This window comes from Nyctereutes procyonoides, unplaced genomic scaffold, assembly GCF_905146905.1.
Source record: "Nyctereutes procyonoides isolate TBG_1078 unplaced genomic scaffold, NYPRO_anot_genome, whole genome shotgun sequence".
In the NCBI taxonomy this organism is placed as follows: Eukaryota; Metazoa; Chordata; class Mammalia; order Carnivora; family Canidae; genus Nyctereutes; species Nyctereutes procyonoides.
In genome coordinates, this window is record NW_026575144.1 from 5,822,979 (window position 1) to 5,841,054 (window position 18,076).

The following is an 18,076-nucleotide window of genomic DNA, read 5'->3' on the forward strand; positions in this document are numbered from 1 at the left end:
AGTAACACAGTACTCATAAAACTTTAAGTAATGCCATAAACTTCATTAAAAACTCAAGCTAGAGGCTTTATGCATCCCCTCAGTCCACAGGGACATTTTGACACAACCAGACGTGATCAAGCAAAGCACACTGTATTTTCTCCTCCAATTAGCATCTTTCTTTGCTTCTCTCAGGGTGCTTATAGGAGGTTCCAATAAAAGGATGCACATTCCCAAAGAGTTCTTCATTTGTTTCTCAGCATTTTTCTTTTGATTCTTGGACTTCATTTATTCCATAAAAGCACATTGGAACATCAATGCACACCCTTGTTTTTGTGATTGTTCTCTCTGCACAATTAGGCATAATAATTAAAGCATCCTTTTTGTCTGAAAGGCAATTAAAGTACAACTTTGGAAACATGCGACAATAATATTGAATAATGTTACATTTGTCAGTGAGGTCACTAAATGGGCAATAGATCTTAGAAAGCAAATGGTCTTTCCTTTGTAAACAGATCATTGCTTAGCTTACTTAAATGGCTGTAATAAGTCCCATATAGCTCTGTAGCTTGCTGTATTTCTATTCCTTTATCAGAAGGGAACACTTTGTGGTAATGGGCACATGCCCATTGACATACTGATGAAAAATGAGTCTAAAACCACTTGGAAATCAGCAGACAAGTAAAGAGAAGACATTACAGATTTTTTAAAAAAATAATTTTTAAAAGAACGTCTCAGAGACAGAATGAAAGATGATACCCTATCAAATGTTTAGCCAGAAATTGAAAGACAATTATGGCAACTCTCAAGTAGCTACCAAGTTACTGCATTTGCAGTAATTCCTGACCAATTACTCTTTTGCAATGACATTAGCTTTCCTTCGCTGCACATTTCTGACTCGTCTACTCCACACTAAAAGTTACCTCCATGAGGGCAGAAATACTGCCACCTTTGTTCAGTATATCGTCCCCAGCACCTGAATGAGTGGCTGACAACAGGTGACGCTCAAATGTTTTTGTGCATCTCACATGGTGTTCATTTTATTTTTTATGGAAGGATAATATACCACAGAGAAGCACACATATCGTGGGTGTAAAGTGCACCAAATTGTCACATCTTCACACATCTGAGCAACCAGAACTCAGAGCAATAAACAAAACATTACCAACACCTCAAAAATCCTTTTGTATCCTTTCCCAGTTACTATCCCCACAAGAATAATCACCATCTCCAATTCTAACAGCATAGTGTGCTTTGCTTCTTTTTAGACTCTATAAACAGAACCGCATAATGGGAACTCTTTGTGTGTAATTTTCATTCAACACTGCACTGGTGAGATTGCCTAGTGTTGTAGGCAACTGTAGGTTACTCATCTCCCATTGTGTGAATGTGCCAGTTTCCTTACTCATTCAACTGTTGATGAGCATTTAAGTAGTTTCCAGTTTGGGGCTAATACAAATAGCACTCTTATGTACATTCCAGTGCGTATCTTTTAGCATATACATTTCTGTTGGATATATGCATAGAAGTGAAATGGCTGTATTGTAGAATAAACATGTTTCTGGATTTATATACATTAATATTTTTAAACCATTAATAATATGAACTTTAAAGAATCTATACTTTACTTGAATTTGGGGTGACATTAAAACACAGTTCAATACCTTGATTTCTGCATAAAGAAACTAAGGACCAAGTTCATTTAAGAGGAGCAGTAGAATGGAATGCATGCTGCTACCAACTAGCTGTGTGGCCTTAAGCATGAATACTCTGGCCTTGATTTCTTCACATAAATTGAGGAAATTCAATAAGATAATCTCAAAATCACTTCCACATCCCAACTCTAAAATTCTGTAACTCACTTGAAGCACAATTGTCAGAGTCGTGACTAAAAGCCATGCTTCAAACTCATATCCACTAGTCTTAACTCCATATCAGCCTTTATTCCAATAAGATTGATTATTGATATAATTATTTATTTTCAACATTAAAAGTTAATTATATTAGCTAATATTTATCGAATGCTCTTTCCAAGTGTTTTTCACATACCATCTCATCAAATCCTGATAACAACTCATAAAGAGTTATTATACTCCTCCTTCATTTACAAACAAGGAAACTGAGGACTCAAATGGCTAAATACCCAGTCTAAGGTCACAGAGCTGTGAAGTGATTGAGCTAGGTTCTTTTAGGCAGTATGCACAAATAACTCCATGTGCAGTCATTCTTTAAAACTAAACAGCATCCTTTTGTTATAACTTACAGCTCTTTTTAGCCACTAGTTCCAATGGAAACTTGTTTCTCCTTAGAGTCCTATATGTGACTCGTGAAACGCACAATCTGAAAAAAAGCCACACTATAGCATTTTCTGTGGGGTGCTCCCAATCCGGGCTCAGCACACTGACAGTCAAATTCTTCACTGACATGTCCCAAGATCATCTGGTACTGATCTCTATCTTCAACAACACTGGATGCGTTTCTTAACTCAGGATTTTGTGAAGGCAGTAAAACTAATGAATCACAAGTGTCTGAACCCATATAGGAAACAATGCTAAAAGAGATAGTAAAATTATGTATCAGGATCTACCACAAACTATAAATATTATGCATCAGGTATCTGACGGTAACATCTAACTTCAGCCTGATAACAAGCTGGTGGAAACATTTCGTCATCTCGTAAGTAAAATATCTCTGCTCTGATACAATTCAGATTTTTGCTTCCATATTCTTTGGCCCTTCTTTTTTTTTTAATGTTCCATGAAGATTTTCATAGGCTCTAAATTTCCATTTTATTACATACCAGATTCCTGGTTACTCAGTACAGAGAATTCTCAGGGCCTATCTGAAATCACTCTAATTGCTGGCTTTTCATGAAGGAGGTGGGGTTGTGCATCAGCTGATTTTTAGGGAGGCTTTGCTTTCAGTCAAAATACTTGGCAGAGATATGTCTATTGAGTATCTTGCTATATAGGAATTGTCCCTTTATTTCTACACATAAGTAGGATCAGTCAAAATACTTGGCAGAGATATGTCTATTGAGTATCTTGCTATATAGGAATTGTCCCTTTATTTCTACACATAAGTAGGATGTGGTTCCCAATCCATTTCTTCTCTAGCTCATCTAAACTGATCTATAACTAAACTTTCACCCAAATTCCACTATGATCTACATTTACATTTAGTCCTGCTCTGATGTTGAGGCTAGATATGGTAGGTAAGGAAGGGGCCTTACCCTGTTTGGGGTAGGAAGGCCCTCTATTCTTCCTACCCTTACAAATACTTTTTAGAAAACCATATCATATGTGCACACATATCACCCTAATTACCACATAATCTCTCATTGAAGTCCATTCTGTTTAACTGTTTACATACACAAACAAGTTTGACTTTGCCATTGCAAATATGTATGATAGCAGTCCTACGTGGCCATTTTGCCATGATACATGTAGACTTATATAACCTGGAAAATGGTTCTACTTCTCCATCCAAAGACATATGAAGGCAGCACCTCAGTGAGAGCTACAATCACGAAGGTCGCCTTACCTAGTTCCTTGTTCTTTAGTAATGTCTACTGGCTGGGTCCCTGGTCCACATGTGATCCTTATCAAAGTTTAAGGATTGCAGTTGTTTCCAGACCTTTCCACTACCTGTGATTCAGCCATCAGTAGACCTCACTGCCCTTACCTTGGTCACTAATGATTAGTTGCACAATTATTTAACATGTATGGACTGACCAATAAATGATTAGTAGTAATAATTTTGATTAGCAGCTTTATCTTCCTGCAGAACCTCAAAAACAGATCCAAACAAACTGTGGTCATAATGGGTTCAAGGACTGTACAGGTCAGTCCCCCTTCCCCTACCCCGAGGTAATCAGTTTTACATTCCCTTCCTTGGCAGCATTCTGGAAAGCATATCTGGACCAATACATGTGCAAGAAGGTAAAGAAGAGAATGGATGTTCAGCAAGACTATGACAGCTAGCCAACATGAAATTATACATTCTGTGAGGTATTTTTATTAAAAGTAACAATACTCTTCTTGTTGCAGTGACTGGTGTTGGAATATTTATTCTTGTTTCTTAAAGTAGTCTACGGCCATACCACCCTGAACGCGCCCGATCTCATCTGTTTCTTAAAGTATATAGAGAAAAAAATCAGTCCTCATGATGTCAAGGGAAGGAATGGGCAAAATATAAATATCATGATCAAATCTATGACCATCTAGGTATCAGTTAAGAGATGAGAGCAGAGTGATGAATGAGGAGCCTCTTTCCCATACTTTTGATCCCAGGCTGTCTACTATTGCTCTATCAGATCTTAAAAACTAAGAGCCAGAACTGGAGGAAGACTGGAGCACAGACACATTAATGGTAGACAACTGCAATGAAAATCACAGACCTCTCCTGCTGAAGTCCCCTAGGACAGCCTGCTTCTGACCCATTCTACAACATAATTTGAGAAAACAGTATAGATCAGAAAAGGAAGCTATTTCATTAGAAGAGAGTATGATTAAATATAAAATATGGATAGTGAAATTGAGGACATTTTCAAGTTCCTCAAACATTATGGAAACGGCCGAACTAATAAAGGGGGAACTGGAGAATGTTTACATGAATGACCTCACAATCATAGCCACAGTTTGACCAAATGGATTAGGAGGTCTGTGCATAACTTCCCTCCCCTGCCCCCTTTTTTTTTGTCCTGGACACAGGACTCTGTCCCCACACTAAAGAAAAATTGCATGAGTTCTAGAAAAATTTCATGAGAATAAGGTAAAAAGAAAATTGAAAAGAAGTCTGAGAAGATGTAAGACAGGAGTTAATTACATAGAACAAAACAAAGTCAGCAAAGCAAAGGAACTGGAAATTTGAGAGTTAACAGAAGCCTGTATTATGGAGAGTCTTCTGGGTACCATTGATCTTTTTTCTCTCCCATAGTCTCTGTTGAAGTCAAAGTTGATGATAAATAATGTAGTTACATAACTATGTTTTTCCCCTTGTCAAGAACACTGCTTGAAACTAACCATGGACTGAAGAGAGGGAAGGGTTTTCTCCAGGAGCCTTGTAAAATTGAGCTGAGATTGTAGTAAAATAGTCAAATATGCCTTATTTTGATCTACTTAAATGAACTATCATCCGAGGGTTAAGCCTGCCTAGAGTTGAGACTAGAACAGATTTCATTTTCTGTGTTCTTGAAATAAATCTTGGATTTCATGAGCAGTGAATACTTGCAATAAATCTCCTTTTACTTAAATTAGATTGATTAGGTTGCTCTTTGTTACATGCAAACAATCTCTGACAAAGATGGGTTTTAGCTAAAAACAAATTCTCCCATTAGGCAGAAACATGACCTATGATTTGGATTTCAGTCAGAAAGCAGAAACCACTTGAGGTATTTCAAACAGATAGAATTTAATCTAAGGAACTTATTAAACCAGTGATGGAAAATCTAAGAGGCTGAACAGAAGATGATGAGACATGGCAAAGATTGGTAATGGGAATAAGATGCTGCTGCCTAGAGAAACACAGGGAGGGGACTGTACTCCCAAATCCAGAAGCTGAGGTCACTGGGTATAAGGTGGAACCATAGTGGGCCTTTCCAATGGGGCTATAGAGACATTTCCTGGAAGGATCTGGATCCACACAGGAGGCACAAAGATGCTGCCAGAGATGCCACCTAAAGCAAAGAAGAGACAAGCCTTCTTCCCTTTTTATGTCTCCTTTATACCAGTGTACCCTACTGGCCAAACCTACAAAGATGCTAGAGGTCTGAGAAATAGTTTCTTGTCATACAGAACTGAGCAGGGAAAGATAAAAGAATGAATCTGAAAGTAAGGAGGTCAAGATCTGCCCCAAGTAGGCTCCAGGAAACATTCATACCACACTAGTAAACACTCTGTGACAATTCTGGGTGGTCTGGGGGCATAATAACAGAATTTTAATTTGTATGATTCTTCTTACAATTTTTCCTTTTACCTATTTCATTCTGATCCTCAGTATCTTGCCCCATAGATTTTTCTACGATGTAAAACATAAATTACTTGAAATAATATGCTCTCTGTATATAAAATAAATGCTGAAATGTGCTGCACATATTATACTAAAGATAATAGAGGAGGAGGAAAGACAGGGATTTACCTATGTGAGCAGCAAGCAACAGACGGTGAGGAATTCTCACCACTGGAGAGGATAGAATACAGATGTCTCAGGGAATCAAGCTCTCATATGCTGCTCAGTGTTGACACCCCTAGAAGAAGTCATACCCTTTAGAGAAAGTCGGTATGTGGTATCCCAATGAAACCTAAAACCTGCAGCACCTGAGTGGCTCAGGGGTTGAGTGTCTGCCTTTCGCTCAGGTCATGATCCTGGCATCCTGGGATCGAGTCCCGCATGGGGATCCCCAAAGGGAGCCTGCTTCTCCCTCTGCCTGTGTCTCTGCCTCTCTCTCTGTGTCTCTCAGGAATAAATAAATAAAATATTTTTTTAAAAAAAAGGGAAGAAAGAAACCTAAAACCTAAGTGCAGGAGATTGCTGCCTTGGCAAAGGGTCCCATCCCCTAAGCAAGGTCTGGATACAGCACAGCTTTCAGACAAAAAGGGAAGTGCAAGCTAAAGTACCATGTAATCAAAGGGAGCCAATAAGCTTTGACGAACTTCCCATCCAAGCCTTCCCTGCTTGCCTTTAACCTCAAAACCTACCTCAGCACCAGCAGAAATCAAATGGCAAACTCAAAAAAGTGTACTTGAAAGAACCTAACAAGAGAACTATTACTTAAATCTTAAACAGGGGGGTGCCTGGATGGCTCAGTTTGTGGGGAAATAACTTATAGTTTTGGTTCAGGCTTGATCTCAGGATTGTGGGACTGAGCCCCAGGGAAGGGGCCCCATGCTCGGCAGGGAGTCGGCTTGGGATTCTCTCTCTCCCTCTGGCTCTCCCCTTGCTTGCATTTGCTCTCAATCTCTCTCTTTCTCTCTCTATCTCTCTCGTAAATAAACAAATAAAATATTTTTTTAATTAAAAAAATACATCTCCAACAGGATTAAGGAAATCAACAAGGATGGTGAGGCATCTTGGAGAAAGTCACTACATTCAAGGCCTGAAGGGAAAAAGGAAGAAGATGATGATATTGCAGCCCCGAAAGAGCTGAAACCACAGAACAAAAGCCTTCCACCAAGTAGTCCTGACGCCTTAGGGAAGTGTTTTCACTGTTCCAACAATAGTGAGACATGAAAAACGCGAAAAAAAAAAATGAATATCCCAACTTATCTCTTTTCTTTCCTTTTCAACTCTAGCTGGTACCTTTCTGTTTCAACCCATCTAGAAGTTAAAAAGCACAGCACATAGGCCCAGGTAGGGCAATCTATGGGTCCCAGGGCACAGAACAGAGAAAGGCTAAAATTAGGAGATGCTAAATAAAGAACAACTCAGAGAAAATTAAAATACTGATTACTAATTCAAAAAGATACAGATATCTTTCTGTTTAGTGCAGCAGTATCTACAATAGCCAAGATATGGAAGCAAACTAAGCGCCCATCCACTGATGAATAGATCAAGAAGATGTGGTGTGTGTGTGTGTGTGTGTGTGTGTATAATGTATATAATATATAATCATATATTCATTTATATCATATATTCATATAATATGAATATTATTCAGCCATAAAAAGAATGAAATTTTGCCATTTTCAACAACATGAATGGATTCAGAGGGTATAATGCTAAGTGAAATAAGTCAGCCAGAGAAAGACAAATACCATTTGATTTCACTCATGTGAAATTTAAGAAACAAAACAATGAACAGCAACAAAAAAATACAAACAAAAAACTGACTTTTAAGTTTAGAAAACAAACTGGTGATTGCCCAGGGGGAAGGGGGTGACTAAGTGAAATAAGTGAGTAAGTGAAGGGAATTAAGAGTACACTTCTTATTATGAGCACTGAGTAATTATAGAACTGTCGAATCATTATATTGTACACTTGAAGCTGATATAACACCATATGTTAATTATATTTGAATTTTAAAAATTGTTTAAGAGGAAAAGAGGATAAAGAAAGAATAACCAGCACTTGGCAGCTCCAGATTTCGTGGAGTCTGAGGTCTCTACAATTTGAAGGGCTTAATTTAAAAAATAACAATATATCATTAAAAATACAAAATTAGGTACAGAAGTGCATATTTGTTTATATCAAAAAGAGAAATCACAAAAAAGTTTAAATAGCTAACAAATATTCAACCATAAGAACCTGAAAAAAAGCAAATCCTTATTAATTAACTGCCTAAGATACTTTTATAATATTTGCCTTCTTTATTACTATAAATTAATTTTTAATCATCTCTTTATATAAGAACACTTTCTAATATCAACCTTTGTAGTGAGAATAGAAAGATAATATAATATTTTCTAGAATCAAAATTTTTTATTATTGATAGCTGGAATGCGGGAACTATGCAATGTTACAGAAATATGTTTTTGTTGTCTGTAGTTCTATTGTAAGTTTGTGTCCTACAAACACAAGAATTTTGATAAGTTCTATTTTGCATGATTACCATAAGTCTTTTAAATGTATGCTGCTTTTTAATTTGCTAGTGTCATCATTTGTATATATCATTTGTATATATTATCAAATATATTCTCTGACAGCAGAGCATTTCCATTTTTAAAATGGTGTTGATGAGAACTGAATTCTCCACTAACAATTAAATACGTCTGATGACTGAAAGAATTTTCCAGAGATCAGCTTCCGATTCCATATATTGCACTCCTAGTTCTAATGCTAGGATCCATGTTTCTGCTTCCAGGAACCATAAAGTAATTCATACACTGATGGTTAGCAATGGCTTAACTGCACAAAAGTGACTGTAAAATCACATAACTATATCTCATTAAATTCAAACTAAATATCATAAACTCAATTTTTCCTAAGCTGAATCTTATAAAATCCTGAAATATGGTTAAAGGAAATACAGGGCAATGAGGTTCATAGACTTGCATTTGAAAAATCAAATATACTCATGATGTAATGAATTTTAAAAAATTATTACCTAACTCTCTTCACACAAAAGATTTAGAAGCAATAACTACCTCAGGGACAAGGAGTGCCCCTAGTGTACAGATTGTGGTTTCTAAATACCATTTCCACAAAACACTCCTGAAATCCTTGGAAAGATGGCTGATTTCAGGTCTGGTACAGTAACTTTATATAAGCCTAGAACATCCTATCATTCCAGAATGCTATCCACATTCACTGGGTCATGTCAAGAGATAATAAATAAGGGACTCCCAGTGGCCAAAGATGAGATCGTCCATGCATCAAAAAGTATAACTCTAATAGATAAAAACACATCCAACACATCTTTAAAAAAAAAAAAAACTATGAAGTCACACTGTTTTCCTCAGTGGCTTTAACAATTTACATTCCCACCGACTATGTACCCTTTTTCTCCACATCCTCCCCAACACTTATTATTTCTTGTCTTGTGCACTGAAACTAAAAGAATAGTCTGTGTCAATTACACTCAAATACAAAAAATATACAAACATACATGTCACACCAGGTTAAAAAATCTATGAGGTCATAATGATATATTTAAAAAAAAATCACTGGTTCCATTTGAAAGTCTTTTAGGGCACCAACCTCTCATTCTAAAATTTGACAAAGGGGGGAAATTATCCCACCTTTCCTGTATTAACTATATTCCAGTGTAATCAAATAATTGACAAAAAATAATTCTTCTTTATAGAAGAATTCCTCTTAGTAATTACAGAAGGGATGATTGAATCAGAGTATCTATATTTTGTAGCCCCTAATGAAATAATAGCTCCAGACAATGGTCATCCAGGGTGGCTAAAGCCATCTGTGGAATGATGCATAGATCAGGCCGACAATATTTGAAACCTCTGGTGAATCTTCACATTACAAAAAATGAAACAAGATACAATACAATACAATGAAAAGATAGTGCATCAAACATCATATGCCCTTGATATGATATAATAATGAGTCCACAGCATCACTTATGAAATGTTCTACCAAAAAATTGGACTTGAATATCATCAAGCATCTCAATATAACTACCAGCTAATAGGAAATACACAGATGAACATGTCAAATGACACCACAGAGATGCAACTGGCCAATCCCAGAGTGTAAAATATGCAATGGGGCACAAGATCCAGTTTCTTCAATAAATAAGTGCATTTAAAAAAAAGAGAGAGAGGGAGGGAAAGGGTTACAGATTTAAAGAATTTTAGGAAACACCAAATGTGATATGTGGACTTTATTTGAATCCTGATTCAAATAAATCAATTTAATAAAAAATGTAATGGAACAACAAGGTAAATTTAGTAAATACTGAAAACATATTTAATCATATTAAAGAAATAGTGTTGCACTGGTGGTGTAGGTAGTATTGGCAGCAGGTGAATTTGGGGCCAAGTTTCACACCATTTTGCTGAACAGCCCCCCAAGAGGCCAGAAGGCAGGATTTATGCTATGACTCTGTGAAGGAATCCATTGACTGCATTTGTAAAATTATGGAGATCATCTGAAGAGCCCCTCTATCACATATGATATCAGTAAGTTGGTTGATTTTACCCATGATTTGGTAGACCTCAGCTGCCTTGTTTATGGAGCTGATATCCAGGCATACCAGCCTTATAACAAAGTCTGGATTAAAGAAAAGATCTACATGTGTCTTCGTGGGGAGGCCCGGAAATAGCTGAGCTGGAAGCATGGGGGGTTGGGGGTGGGCTTGAACACTGGCATATACACTGTGCTACAGTGGAAGTTTTGTGTTACAGCAATCCTGTTTCCATTGTGGTATACCACAGCCAGGATTGCATGGAGTAGATGAAATGTGAGGATCTTGGTCAATCTGAAACCCCCATGGCCCTCTTTTCCCCCTCTTCTTTAATGTAAGCATTTTTATAATTTAGATGGAAGTTGTTTTTTTCAGTTAATTTTGGTTCCAATCCTTCAAACTCTCCATATCTGCTTTATAACATTCACTGCACTAATCCTTCTTCAAGTTGGGGTGGGAGTGGAGACAGTTTAGTTGCATCTTCAAGAAAAGTCTTAGTGAAAAACAAATAAATGTTCTTTAGGTCTTTTTTTTTTTTTTTTATAAATTAATTTTTATTGGTGTTTAATTTACCAACATACAGAATAACACCCAGTGCTCATCCCGTCAAGTGTCCCCCTCAGTGCCCGTCACCCATTCACCCCCACCCCCCGCCCTCCTCCCCCTCCACCACCCCTAGTTCATTTCCCAGAGTTAGAGGTCTTTATGTTCTGTCTCCCTTTCTGATATTTCTCACACATTTCTTCTCCCTTCCCTCTCGGCCTTTTGGCTAAGATCAAGTGTAGTATCTGTTCTTATCACTTTTTTTTTTTTTTAAGAAGAAATAGTGTTAAGGATTTTTTTTTTTTTGGTAAGGAGGGGGCTCTAACAATGATTTAAAAAATACTGTCTTATCTCTCAGAGATACATACTGATATATTTAAGGGTGAGGTAATATTGTGTCTAGTATTTACTTCATAATTATCCAATAGGTGGGGGTAAGGCATAGGAGAGACAGTGTAGATGAAACACGACTGGCCACATGCTGATAATAGATGAAACACGATGCCATGCGCTGATCTGGGCAACAGGCATATGGAGGTTTATCATAATATTTTTTCTAATTTCATGTATGCTCAAAACTTCCATAATAATTTTTTTTTCAAAAAAAGCAGCTGAAGAAAAATTAACTGTCCAGAAGTTTCACTGAAACTGTGATAATGCCACTTTCCTCTTATACCAGGGAGAAGGAAGTCTACTTAGGCTTTCAAGTTTTCAGGCAGCAAATTTGTGATTCCCTTCTCTCTCTCTAATCCCTAAATGTTGCCTGAATTGTCAAGCAATCAAGGCCAACTCCATAATCATCACGGTACATATGTCTGTCCCACCACTGGTATTTGACAAGGATGAAAACTTGACTTCGGGAGTACCCTGACTCAGTTATCTGTAGCAGGATGAAAACCTTTCTGAACCCTGAACAGACTTGGAATTAATTGACCCTCCAGTATTAATTGAAGGCCTTGGCTGAGTGAGAAAAAATAAATAAAGCAAGTCTTGACAAGCAATCATTAAAAGGCACTTGGTCAGCCCGGTGACAGATCTCTGCTGGAGAGCTCAAGAACTGTCTTCTCCTAACTTCTCACTGAAAGAGCGAAAACATTTCCTTCCCCTGCTCCCATCAGCCTCTGGAGTCGTTGCTTTACGGAAACAAGGCTCAAAGTTTCTACCCTTCCATTCTGATAAAGTACAGAATTAATTAGGATTACACAATCTCGAAATCCATACATAGGGATTCTTTTTGTTCGAATATATCATGTGTTAGACAGTGACACCTATTGGTCAAGTGCAGTATTGTAAACTAGGACTACTGAATATTGTAATACAGGCATCTCTCAGACACAATAGAAGAAAGGCCAGACTAAATCCATGGCAGGAAAAAAAAATCACTTTAATATGCTTTTATCACCTTCAAGTAGTCTAGGTAATTCCACCTAGACTAAAGGTGAGGTGGGTTGTTTCTTGACCCTTACAGGAAGATTTTTGATGAGCACATCAAATAGCCTGAACTGTAGTGATATTACCTTTAAATTGCAATTAAATCTTTTTAAATGGGTGTTCCCAAAGTACTTAGAGCCACTTTGTTCTCTTAAGTGGACAAATCACAGCCCAATCTCAAATCAGTTTTTGAGTGAATGTTATTTATTTTAAAATCTACCTGAAAATTCATAAATTCCAAGCTTGTAGAATCCAAATTAATAAAAAAAAATATATATTCCATACTCAGACAAACGATTAGGAGATACATTTGAGCATTATAAATGTTCAGTGTGAATATGGAAAGAGGGAGTTTCTAAGTATGAAATAAATAACCTCAATCAATTATAGATAGGAAGGATAGATCCTCTCATTGAGGGATCAAACTGTAGGAGCAAAGATTAGGGAAATATGAAAAGTAAAATCTCACCCAGTTGTCCAGCCATCAACTTGATCCCTTCCCTCATCAAAAGTTCTTACTTTTTTCATTAGAATGATTTTATATTGCTTACAGAAATAATTTCTAGGGACACCTGGGTGGCTCAGAGTTTAAGCATCTGCCTTCGACTCAGGGCATGATCCTGGAGTCCCGGGATCAAGTCCCACGTTGGGCTCCCTGCATGGAGCCTGCTTCTCCCTCTGCCTGCGTCTCTGCCTCTCTTTCTCTTTCTGTCTCTCATGAATAAATAAATTTTAAAAATCTTAAAAAAATAATAATTTCTAATACATGGTATAATTTATAAATTTGTTTACATTACAGGGTAAATATACATATGTGATATAAATATACATTTTCATATGTGTCACATAAATATATGAAAATATATTTACAACATGAAATTACATTGTAAAATAATTTTAATAATGAAGTCAATGTGAAAACTGGGTTCAGTCTAAGTAATTTGTTTTATAAATCCCACTTTTTATTGGAGTTCAATTTGCTAACATATAGCATAACACGCAGTGCTCCTCCCATCAAGTGCCCCCCTCAGTGCCCGTCACCCAGTCACCCACACCCCCCTTCCACCTCCCCTTCCACCACCCCTTGTTTGTTTCCCAGAGTTAGGAGTCTCTCATGTTCTGTCTCCCTCTCTGATATTTCCCACTTATTTTTTCTCCTTCCCCCTTTATTCCCTTTCACTATTTTTTATATTCCCTAAATGAATGAGACCATATAATGTTTGTCCTCCTCCGATTGACTTACTTCACTCAGCATAATACCCTCCAGTTCCATCCACGTCGAAGCAAATGGTGGGTATTTATCGTTTCTAATGGCTGGGTAATATTCCATTGTATACATAGACCACATCTTCTTTATCCATTCATCTTTCGATAGACACTGAGGCTCCTTCCACAGTTTGGCTATTGTGGACATTGCTGCTAGAAACATCGGGGTGCAGGTGTCCCGGCGTATAAACCCCACTTGAGGGAATACACCAACATACTGCACAGTGAATGATGCCTGAAATTGGAAGTCTTAAACCTAGGCTTCTCCCTGATATAAAATAATTTTCCCTCCCTAATCTCTCAGTCATCTCCTTCCTAACTATTTGACAACACTCTAATGGGTGGTGGGAGGTTTTCTCAGGCTCAGTTCTGAACTCACCTTCCCCTGCATCTTCTCCTCAATTATCTCTCCCTTCCAGAATCCTGGTCTCCTCCCCTCAGTGACTTGGAAGCCAGCCTTGACTGCCATGCAGCATGAGGGAGCACTACTAACATTTTCTTTTCTTCTGTGGCTCTCTCCCCTCACGTTTTAATCAATGCCAGAGGAGCACTTTGGGGAATACACTCTCAGGTCCTAAAGTCTCTGTGTGGCCAAGATGCTTGACCCTACAGGGAGCTGAAGGCACAGCAGGGACTCTGAGAGCCTTCAAGTCTCTAGAGGGCACATGGGAAGCATGTATGTTCTCTGTAGTCGATGTGGTAACCACACTAACTCTGTGACAAGAAGTTTCAAATGGCAAAAACCCTAGATTGTATGTAGAAGGAAAAGAAAAGAAGAAACAGACAACCAAGGCCCCTGACTGATGCATACTTTGCTAATGCTTCCATAGGAAGAACAACCAGTTAATAACAGACCAGAAAGGCAAACTTGCAGTTAATTTTTACTTTCTATTCCCATCATCAAAGCATGTTTAATGTGATCCTGCATGGAGCAGGAAGGTCCTTGCCAAAATAAAATCATGAAAGGTTGGCCATCTGTGAGAGTTAAAGGAATATGGAAAGAGTCAGAGAACAAAGGAGCAACTCCTAGGATAAAGAAACATTATTTAACTCATGATTGTTTTCTGGTTTATCCTTGTTTACGGTAGGATTGCGGGGTGGAAGAGTTCAGAATCTTTAAGTAAATAAAACATTACAGTCATGCTGAGTTATTCAAGTCATTCACTCAGGGAGTCGACTCCAAGAGAGTTAATTGGAGTCACTTGGGATTGAGCAGGTTACACTTCCTACAGAAGCTAAGTGAAGGCTCAGACAAAGCAGTCGTTGGAAAAGTCAGGGCAGGGTTGGTAGTTCATGAGGACAAATTAGTTGAGCCTGAGAGAGCTTGGTGAGCTGATGCATGTCCTGTAGAGTAGGATCTTTGCAAGCAGATTCAATGTTTTGCTTACACACCAGGATACTGGTTATGAAAAGCTGAGAACTCTATTAGCTAGAAAGGCCCAAGGCTGTTATCCTCTCCATAAAAAGGTAGGAATAAATCAGTAGTTCTCAAAGTGTGGTCTCAAGACCAGCAGCATCAGTACCCCCTGGAAGGGCATTAGGAATGGAAATTTTGGGGGCCTCACCCCTACACACTGACACAGAAATTCAAATGGCTGTGTTTTTATAAGCCCACCAGGTGATTCTGAAGCACACCTAAGCATGCTTGAAGAAACTCCTGGAATAAATGACAGAAATGGTTCAAGAACTTTGTTACAGTGAAATAGGGATACCAGGAGTCTCTCCCTTCCTGCCTGGCTTCACCCCTGTCCAAGCCAGCACAGTTGCATGCCCAGATACCTACAAGAACCACTGCTCTCATCTCCCCCATCTGGTTCAGGCTCCTCCAGTCAATTTCCTGCAGTGTTGGCAGAGTGAGCCTTGAAATTACAAATCAACTAGTGTCATCCTCTTGATTAATACCCTGCAGTAGCTTCCCATAATATTTAAGATCAGGTCCAATTTGTGACCTGACTTCTGCTGTGTTGCTCAAACATTCTCCCTGGCTTGAATCTCTTTGTGCCCTAGACTCCAGACCATTTGAATTGCTTTTAGCTCCTCAAATCCAACTTCCCGGCCATGATGCATGCTTTTTCCACTACCTGAAACCCTCTATCCATGTCTCTTCATCAGGCAGATCTGGAGGTGACTTGGTAGGAGGAAGAGGAAACCCACAGGGGTAAGAGTCATTAAAAAGAGGAAGCCGAGAGAGAAAGGAGAAAGGAGAAACTGCTACCCAAAAGAGTGCCAGCCTGTGCTGTGAACTAGGTCCATGGGGTCTCAAAGCCCATCCTAGCTTTCAGCTTTCTCTTTTGCAGGTGCTCAACCTATCCCTGACTTCCCCTTCAATGCCCCCAGCTTCTTGTGGACCCTCTAGCCCCCAAATATAACACACTCTCTGGAGATTAGGCTCTCCATGGCTTCCAAATAATAATTAGCTACCGGACCTGCAGGGGTTCTCAAAGTGCGGTCCCCAGACCAGAAGTATCAGCACCACCTGGGAACTATTTAGAAATTCAAATTATTAGATTGAATAATTCTGAACCTACTGCATCAGAAACTCTAGAACAGGACTCTGTAATCTATATTTTCAAAGATCCTCCAGATGACTTTTACACGCAATAAAATTTGTATCTAAAGTAGTTATGTTAAAGCCCATGCTAATGGAAGACCACATATTTTCCTCAGCCTACAAGAGGGCATTATACTTTAGGCCTTCGGGTGATGATACCCCTCCCTCTCTTGTATAAAGCTCAAAATTGTCTCAGGCAGTTGGAGCTAGGCAGAGCATGTGTGGCCCCTTGAAAGAGTATACCACCGGGGTACCTGGATGGCTCAGTGGTTGAGCATCTGCCTTTGGTTCAGGTCATGATCCCAGGGTGCATCTTGCCTCTCCCTCTGCCTATGTCTCTGCCTCTCTCTCTCTGTCTCTCTGTGAATAAATAAATAAAATCTTATTTTAAATAAAAGAAATAGTAAATACTGGTGATCATTTGCTAATCCTTTATACCATATTTTAGTTACATATATTTAACATATACAACCTTGGAAGGTAGAAATTAATATACCCCCTTAACAGATGCAAAAACCAAGTCTCAAAGAGGCCACATAATTTGCCCAAAGACACTCAACAAGAAAGTGATAGGTTAAAGACTTAAATGTGGGTCTGTCTAGCTCCAAGCCACTCACTCAACTATACTATTAATTCCTACAGAGGTGCAGGGGTGGTTACCAGAAAACACTCTGCTTCTCGAGGCAGACACCTCTTCTCAGTAAACATGGCAATGTGTTGAGTTTCCTTCTGCCCATCCTGCCTTTCTTTCAGCCTCCTTTCTTTCAGTATTTGCTTTGGGGCTTCTCTTCTCCTCACTGACCAATGATTGTGATGATGCAGTTTGCATTGTCTGTTGCCATGCAGAAAGTGGCAGACAGTGATATCTTGTGTGTGTGTCTGTGTGTGTGTGTGTGTGTGTGTGTGTGTGTGTGTGAGAGAGAGAGAGAGAGAGAGAGAGACTTCCAGATGAAATGCAATGTGTAAATGGAAATTGTCATCATTATCCCCTGAATAAATGGAGAAGATGAACATTGGCTCTAGCAGAACTGGAAGGAAAAATTGGACTGCGAACAAAAGCATTATTAATTTAAGGAACTGCCTGAATTTGCCTCTGGCAGTTTCCTTTGTAAACACCGTTAACACTCTGGAATGCTTGAATTGTATCTAAATGCATAGCTTAAATATGTAAAAACAGAAACCTAGGCATTACTTTTAGGCATCCAGAGAATTGTTTGCTTCTAAAATCTGCCAGAACAAAATACAGCTAGCATATGAGACTTCCAAATTATGAGGGTCTAATATTTCTCATAACAGAGAATATAGAATTGTTGACTACCTCCCACCCAAGACCAGATATAATTTACAACTGACAAAATATGGGTCTGTAACACTGCTGGTGCAGAACGTGCTTCTATTTGTGTTTCTCTGTAACATGAACTTGATTCTTGGAGGTAAATGGCTGTAGCAAGGGATATCTTTAGGCAACAGAGTTATTTAAGTGGCCAAGTCACAGTTAAATAACTTTGTAAATGAACCTGGTAGAGTCAACTCTGGAGAAGAATAATTGCATCTTTATGACCTCATTCTGAGGTGGAAAGCCCCTCACTCAGCCACCATGGTGGGAGACATTCAGAGAAAGTTGTATTTTGGACACTAGAAACAGGTGAGTTACACTTCCCAGAAGGAAAATATATCTATGACTTTGGATGAGGTAACTCTAAGTGAAAAGCCATCCTACCCTC

The 18,076-nt window shown here is 38.5% G+C and overlaps 1 pseudogene; it reads left to right on the top strand.

Annotated features, from left to right (window-relative positions):
- Positions 1 to 11,310: 11,310 nt before the first annotated feature.
- On the top strand, positions 11,311 to 11,434 carry LOC129499270 (U2 spliceosomal RNA; annotated as a pseudogene).
- The last annotated feature ends 6,642 nt before the right edge of the window (positions 11,435 to 18,076 follow it).